This window comes from Syngnathus floridae, chromosome 19 (assembly GCF_059516105.1).
Source record: "Syngnathus floridae isolate MCC-2025c chromosome 19, RoL_Sflo_1.0, whole genome shotgun sequence".
NCBI lineage: Eukaryota > Metazoa > Chordata > Actinopteri > Syngnathiformes > Syngnathidae > Syngnathus > Syngnathus floridae.
This window is the reverse complement of record NC_142431.1, coordinates 361,942-370,012: the sequence shown is the minus strand read 5'-3', so window position 1 is coordinate 370,012 and position 8,071 is coordinate 361,942. Positions and strand designations below refer to the sequence as shown.

Sequence of the window (8,071 nt, the reverse complement as noted above, 5' to 3'; positions counted from 1 at the left end):
GGCTCACAGCGGGGAGAAGAAGCCAGAGAAGGAAGTCCGCAACACGCCAAGAGGAGCAGCGCGACAAGGCCTCCGGCGGGGGAACCGTCACCGTGTCCACTTGGACCTCTGGCAAAGCCCAAAAGATGCATCCACAAAGTGGGCCACATGCTCGGATCGACGCTGGCCCCTGACCCGACGCCGGCCGGCCGGCCGGCCGGCCCCAGAGTGCCGTCGGCAGCCTAAAAGCGGGAGCGAGCCACGAGCGCTCGTTCGTCACTTGGGCTCGAAAGCAAAAGTCATCCGGCTTCCCGGTGGAGCGGCTCCAAGACAGATGGCGCTCTCAAAGCCCTTGTGGGATTTGCCTCTCTCTCCCTTTCCCCCGGGACACTCTGGCTTTTAATAGCCACGATTGGCATTCTTGGCCTCTTGAGGATCCCCCAATCAGAAATCACAGAGGCCCATTATATTTGCCATTGACCCATTTGGCAAGGCGCAGGGAGGGGAGGAGCGGATTAATTCCAAAGCAGTTCATAATCCCGTAATTCAAATGTTTTAATTACTTAGATGAGCAAAGGCTAATCTCGGAGACACTGAAAAAAGGGAGACAGACAGGAAGAGATTTGTCCTTCCTCGGCAGACTATTCAAATTTGCCACCTGTTATGGCGGATTACGGATTGAAAGAGTCGCACACGGGTCCGGATGACGCTGCAAACTCTTCCCGAGAAAGGGACGCTCGCTCCTGTGTTGGTATGCGATGGGGGGGGGGTCACACTTGGACCCTCAACCAGACTTGTCACATTTGTTGTGCAAGATAAGTTCACAAATGGTGATTTTCAGCAAACAGCAAATCCAAATTCCCGCCTGGAAATTCACACGGGTCACCGGCGCGTTTCCTGGCGAGACACGTCGGCCATCGGCGGCTCTCCGCAATTGCCGTCCCAGCCCCGCTGTCAATCAGCCGGCGGGACAAAGGCGGCTAAAGCCGGGCCTATGACCTCATGCCCGGAGGTCTTAACGGCGTCGGGCGGGCCTTTGGTGCCGCATCTCTCAGGGACCGGCGGCCGCGCACGCGCAGAGGCTCGTGCCGATCCTCTCGGGCCGGGAGCGAGCCTTAAGACGAGGTCTGACAGCTGCGGGGGCCGCGAGCCAGTCTCAGCCCCCCCAGTATTTCATTTGCGGTGGGTGCCGTCTTTTGGAACGCGCTCATCCAGCCCGCCCCGGGCAGGCAGCCGGCTCAGAACTATGACTAAAGCTGCCTTCTCACAAGGAGGACGGAGGATTGTTTTCCAAAAAAGAAAAGTACGTGAGGGAAGTTCGTTCGCTTTGCGCCGCCTTTGTGTCATCCTTTGTGATCCTTCCGGTTCCTTTCAATCCCGACCGAGTATTGTGACCGCTCAGACGGGCCACAATCGCCCCAGCCACCCGTCTGTCTCACCTTCGGGACGTTTTCATCACAAGTCAACTGCAACCAGAAACTTGAGCAAAAAATAGCCGAGACGCCGAGATGATGGTCGGCCGGGCCGCTCGATCATCTCTAATAGCCTGAGTCGGACAGGAGTTGACGGGCGTCCAAACAATAGCCGCTTGTCTCCAGCCGGCGTCAAGGGCATTGCTTGGCACAACAATAGGACCCCCTCCCCATATTTTCCTTCCCTCCCTCCCTCCCCATTCTCCGGCCAGTTCTATCAAAGAGCATTCCAGCTCCGGAGCCCCTTAAGCCCTTCACTCAGGGCTGGTCCATGTGACGCGGCATGCAGACAGTCGTCTTTAAGAATTGATTGACGCCGGGATCCAAAGCCTCGGGGGAGCCAAGAGAGGCGCCGCTCGTGAGGGCCAGGTACGCGACAGCTGCAAAGGGGGGGGGGGGGGGGGGGTCAAGGAAAGTAAATGAAAGCCCGCCCCCCCTTGAAGTTACGCCGACGTCGGGATAGGCTCCACAAATCATCCGCAAGGAGACAGCTTGGATATTGCTCCACCTGAAGTGTTTCCATAAAGTCCAGTGAAGCAAAGCCTTGGAAAAGTGGTATCACCCTTGGAGAAGGTCTTGACCCGCCGCACGTACTCTGATTTATGATGATACGATCCAGAGCATCACGGATCATAAATAAGTGACTAAATAAACACGCTGCGGCTGCGCTTGAAGCATTTGACTGAGCACGAGTAGGATTGTGTGGGAAACAAGGTTGTGGCTTCGAGCCCCACCCATCCTAACGTTGACCATTTTAAACGACACACTTGTGCTCTCTTGTCACGCTTTAACCAAGCGTCTTATTTGATTCACAAGATGGCACCAGAGAGCTGCTGAAGCCTCATGAAGCTTGGAGCCACGTGCAGAGCAACTGGCCAGGGAGCTTCAGTGGCCTTCGTACTTACTGTCAAACAAGCACGAGGGCTTCAAAGTAGGGTTCGGGTTTTCAAGTAGGGCTGGAAAGCACACGAGAGTAGAATGGCTTGGGCGGAGACGAACGAGCGAGCGAGCGAGCGAGGAGGAGCGACGGACGGAGAGGTGGAGGGGAATTTACCAAAGCAGCTCAGGAGGGGCCTCATTACGATATTAAACAAGATTTAATAAGTGAGAGTGATTTGATGAGGTGATTATCCCGGCCCATTAATCAAGCAGGTTTCTGGCCGGCCTGTAATATGGCACATCTTTCCCGCCTAGACCCAAAGCCTCTTTCCACGCTGAGCTCCTTACCGTGCTAACTCCGCTCCAGAAAGCTAAGCAAAAAAAAAAAAAAATACTAAGGCCCATTCCATCTCATCTCTCCAAGCCTGCGGTGGCTATTTTGGCCGCTCGCTTGCTGGCTGGCCGGCTGGCTGACTGGCTGGCTGGCTGGCTGGCTGGCTGGCTCATCCATCCCACCTCCTCCCCGCCTTGTGGTGCATCTGATAAATTGAACTCCTTAACATCTGGGTCACAAAAGTAAAGTCTGATCAGCCAGAGTTAAGAGTGATAACAGAAAGCATCTGTTGGCTTTTGCTACGAGAATAGAAGGAAGTTGTCCTGACTCCACTGGGTAGTGCCTGTGTGTGCGTGCGCGTGGACAGACTGACCGGAAACCAGACCCTGGACTTGCACCCCAAATTTCAAGTCGTCATTCCCATGAGAAATCAAATATAATCATATAGAGAGAGCAATGATGAATCCATGAAAGAAAATCTGAGGTGAAAAGTCGACACAAATGTGGCCAGCGCTACGAAACGTTTTTCCCTTGATAATAATTAAGCCATCGGATTGATTTATTTGTCAACTGGAAACTCGTAGTTCCGCTTGTCGCCACTCATTCGCCATGTCTGTACCGCACGTCGTTTGCCAACAGTCATAAAACGGAAGAAGAAGAAAAAGAAACAGAAGAAGAAGAAGAAGAAGAAGAAGAAGAAGAAGAAGAAGAAGAAGAAGAAGTCGAAAAAAGCATGGCCGTGGCACCAATCAGTAAGTATTTTACATTTGGACTTGTTTAAGCAAATGCGTCGTGGCAACAATTGCAAATCTTCGACGAATGAATCATGTGGTTTTTAGTTAGCTTTAATGGAAACGACCAAGCCCTGCCTGCTTCATGTTGGCGTCATTTTTATCATCAAGCCGAAAGGGAACGACCTCGGTAAGGGCTTACTTCCTAAACGATTGTTTCCATGCCTAACGGTCTTGTTGAAGAAAAGGGAAGTCTTGACACTTGTGGTTGGCGAGGCAGACCCGAGCCACTTCCCTGGAAAGCCAAAGTCTAGTCACACAAGAGTAAAAGCAAATGTTGCATTTGGGTTCAACACAAAGATGAGCAGAACTCAAATCATCTGATGTTTTACTATCTTTCCAGCAAATACACCAGACCACCAGATATTCACTTTGGATTCCTCATCAAATGTCATTTATCCCGCACCAAGGAGTAAAGAACACAAAGACAGAGCAGAGCAGAGCAGCGCGCCTCCCTAAAACATTTTAAAAGCTCAAGTGGAAGAAGATTACCTTAAAGCAGGCAGGCAGGCACGGACGGGGCCTGAGCTTTTAGAGGGCGAACCGACCGCCCCAGAGTATTAACACAATAAGCACAGGAAAAAAAAAAAAATAATAATAATAATACAAGGATGTTTTTATCAAGCGTAATCCGGAGCTAGCAGGCAAACCAACCTGGGACATAATCCCAAGGAGAAGGTCAGCGATGCACTTGTCCACGGAGGCCCTCACTTTCGTGTCTCCAAATGGCTTCAAATAATCAACAAATAATCTTCAAGAGGGCACGACGCCTTCAACTGGAAGGTCAACTTCCTCGTCATCATAGTGTACGGAGGTTCGGCATCTCTGCTGCCTGCCAGCCACTGGCGAAGCTCATGCCACCCCAAAAAGCTGGTAATTGCTTAGAGAGACCACGAGGTGGCAGCAAATCACATTGGTCTCTTCAACAATGCTTTGCAAAATGCAAGCGTGACATTGGGGTGCCTGCGCCGCCACTCTAACGGCCCTTGCCGTCGTTTAAAGAGCAAAGATGAAAGAAATCTCCAGTCGAGAGGCGCTCGCTCGCTCGCTCATTTGTTCGCTCGACCAACAGCTGCAACGCGAATTTGGCCGCCGACTGTGAGACAATGTCGCCTTGGCGAGGAACTTTCTCTCGCTCGCTTGCTCGCTCTTTCCCTCCATGTATCCGTGCAGCATAATTTGAGTAAATGACAGGCGAACATCTGCTGTGCATAAGAGAGAGGCCAACACTTTAACATGCAGATGTCTCTCTCCATCTGCATTAATTCAATAATTACCGCAATGGAGGGAGGGAGGGAGGGAGAGAGAGAGAAATCTTTTTTGTATAGCTTAAGACAATGTTATCGGCGCCAGTTGGTACGGGGTGGGGGGGCTCGATGATTACACCGTTTAGCCAGAGCAAGCTGCCACATGCCGGAGGATGGCACTAATTCCATTGTGCCCTTGGTGAGTCACGGACGGACTCCGAGTGACCGAGCGCGCCTCCCTCCACGCCGGCGTTAGACGGCGGGGCCCCTGAGCCGCTCCTCGCAGATTTTTGCGCGCGTGACTAATGTGCGCGGCCGTGGCCGTGCGAGAGGTACGCTCGAGTACGTGCCGAACGGACTGCGGCAAAAAAACAGCTCGCCGGCCCCCATTTGTTGGAGCGACTCTTGTGCGTATAGTGACAAAGGAAAATATTTGTCCACTCGGCAGGCCAACTTCCTTTGATTACCCGAGCGTTGCGCCGCCGCCGCCGCCTATTGTCCTGCTCTTATTTAGACTTTGGTGTCACCCCGCAACTGTTGTCACTTCTAAGTTTAGCTGAAGAGGCCAGCGCCGAGGAGGTTGAAATGGATGCAAATGGAAGACGGAAAGAATGCAGACGGAGATGGCCGCCAATTGTGAGGAAGAAGGCAAATGATGAGGTAAACAAAATGACCACTTGACACGCTCGCCAACTGCCCAGCATCACGCAGCGCCGGCCGCTCTCGGAGATCTTTCCCTCCTTCGAATCATCAAGATGCTCATCGGGCTCCTGCCCATGAACCAAAGGCTTCCAAAGACAGGACCGAAGGAGACGAGAGGGAGGGCGACAGATTAGCCCAGCTGTCTGCTCGTAAAGCGCCCGAGGGCCGAAGGTGCTAAACCCAGCTTGGGGACACGCGCGCACACACACGTGGATAAACAGAGGAGATGAGGGCTTTGGGCCCGGTTAAGACGCCCGGCGTCGCCCTCCCCTCGTGGAGACGCGGGGGCCAGACTTGAGGCTCGCCACGCCAGGAAGGCCAGGATGAACATTGTATCCGATTGAGCGTCCTCCCCATTATCGCAACAAGTCGCTGCCGCCGCCCAGCCCTGGTTAACGACAAAGTGTGCGGGGTCCCTCCCGCCGTCGTGGCCGACAGTGGCAAAGGGCCTTTAAGCGGGCTGGATTTGACACGCGCGGGCGGCGGCCTCCCGACGGCGAGGCCTTAGCAGCTGCCGCTTTGTGAGCCTGACCGCCACTTTGCACGGGTTTGCTACATAGAAAGTGACGCAAGTCAAGGCTAAATGTAAAAAAAAAAAAGAGAGTGAATCAAAATGCATCCAGAGAAGTTTAGAAACAGGTCATGCCTTGTGTATCTATTTAATATCTCTGCCCCGTCCGTCTCTTATTCTGTTTTCCATAACAGGTTTTCCTTGAGAACTAAATCTACTTTAGGATTTATTGTTTCTTATCATTCCTCATCACTGGAAATTATAATCCCTTCACCTAATCCTCTCTCTTCCCTCCCTCTTTTTTTTCCAGATCATATTTATCAAGATCACAATGTGTGCGCAGCAACGCAAGAACAACACGGCGCACCAGCCAAGGTCTAAAGAGATCGGCTCGGGCTCCCGGGAAACGAGGGGGCTTTCTTCCAAATCAAATCAGATCCCGCCCATGTAATCAAGACGAGACGCCAAAGACGAGTGAGTAATCTGCCGGGGGGACATGCCTCCCTTTTGCTTGGACATTATTAAAAAGAGAAAAAAAACAGGAGGAACACGTCTTTAGATTGAAAGAGTGGGGGAATGAAATGATAACTAAATGGGGCGGGGGGGGGGGCGAACTGGGGCAAGGTTGGATAAAGGCTTCAGACGCGCAGAGGTGGATAACTCTGCATGTATCGTGTTTAAAACTAACTCGTTCAGACAATGTGAAATTAAAAAACTATGCACTTCGAAGATCTGTCCTCAAGAGGGCGCTCTCTGTTTTCCCCTCAACGATTGGGTGCGCAATGAATCCCTGATATGATTTTTTTCACTTTGTCACGAAGTATTGTTTGTCACTGCATATTTTATTCCCTTTATTTTGAACTTCATATTTTAAATGGAATCACTATTTGCATTGCTTATTTTATTTAGGATTAGAGTTATTAGGGGCGAGGGTTAGGATTGACCATGTATAGTAAGGCTTTGTCTTGTAAGTTTTATTTGTTAAAGCCTTACTTTACACTTTTTTATTTCCTAAAAAAACGACAATTTAGAGACAAGCTTTTTTTAAGACAATGCTTAGTAAGGCTTTTTTATTTAAAAAAAATAAATACATGAAAGTGAATCTGCCTCCTGACTGTACAGAACGAGTCTACAGACGTTACGCTCTCGCCATCTCCTGGTCAGTTAATGAAATGCCGGGTGTGACAATTTCCGCGAACCCCAACAAATCGTCAAGCCGTCTCGTGCTAAATATATATATCTTAGTTACAGAAATTAAAATTGAAAATTTATTTGTCGACTTTTGCTTACTCGCTCTAGAAAACAAACGAGAGAATCAATCTGTACTTCAATTTTGGTGTATCTTTTTTAAAACCAAAATCAAATAATGAGTCGAATTTCTCTGTTTCCAAACGAAATATCCAATGACCAAAGGAGACGCGGACCCCAGGAGATGAGGATAAAGATTATATTTCTTGCAGAAAGAAACAAATATATGAAATAAAATATTATGGAAAATATAACGCTGATTAGTCACACAAATATTAATGTTGCATGAAATGAGCTGTACCCCCCCCCCCCCCCCCCCCCTTTAAAAGTCTTATATTTTATTTGCATTATGAGAAAATGTTCGTTTCTTTCACCGTCGTAAACCGAGACACCTGTTTCACAGTAAGGAACACTTCCGGTTTGTACCAGCTCGACTCACTGCTGCCGTCAAGTGGAAGAAAAAAAAACAACACTCACAAACGTCACTTTAGTTCAAATAAGAAACAGATATGATGCCGTCATTACGTTTAGGCATCACTACGATATTTGAATTGATTTTTTTTTTTTTTTTTGAATGTATAAACGCGGACTGCATATATTCAAATGAGCGTAGTGGTGGGCTGATTCATATTTTCCAGTGAGCAAGTAAAACAGCTGTGTAGTTGTATCGCTTGCCGATTCTTCTTCCTTTCTCTTTTTATCTTTATTTTTTACGTGGTAGAAAGTCCGACTTATCGAAGAGGAGGAGCTCTGGCTTCGTGGGTACTAATTGTCTTCCTTTTATGGTGAGTCGTAAATGTTGACAGTAGTTTAGTTCGTGGTGGTAGTGGTGGTTAGCCTACCCGAGCTGGGCTAGTTAGTGACAGTCCATCAATGGCATTTCATCGTATACAATTGCTCATATTTTA

At 49.6% G+C, this 8,071-nt stretch overlaps 1 long non-coding RNA gene across 1 annotated transcript; it reads left to right on the top strand.

Annotated features, from left to right (window-relative positions):
* Positions 1-2,965: 2,965 nt before the first annotated feature.
* LOC148381291 (uncharacterized) lies at positions 2,966-7,017 on the top strand. The gene is made up of 3 exons (XR_015854382.1): positions 2,966-3,416; positions 5,254-5,362; positions 6,226-7,017. It is a non-coding gene; the product is annotated as an uncharacterized LOC148381291 (long non-coding RNA).
* Positions 7,018-8,071: the final 1,054 nt, after the last annotated feature.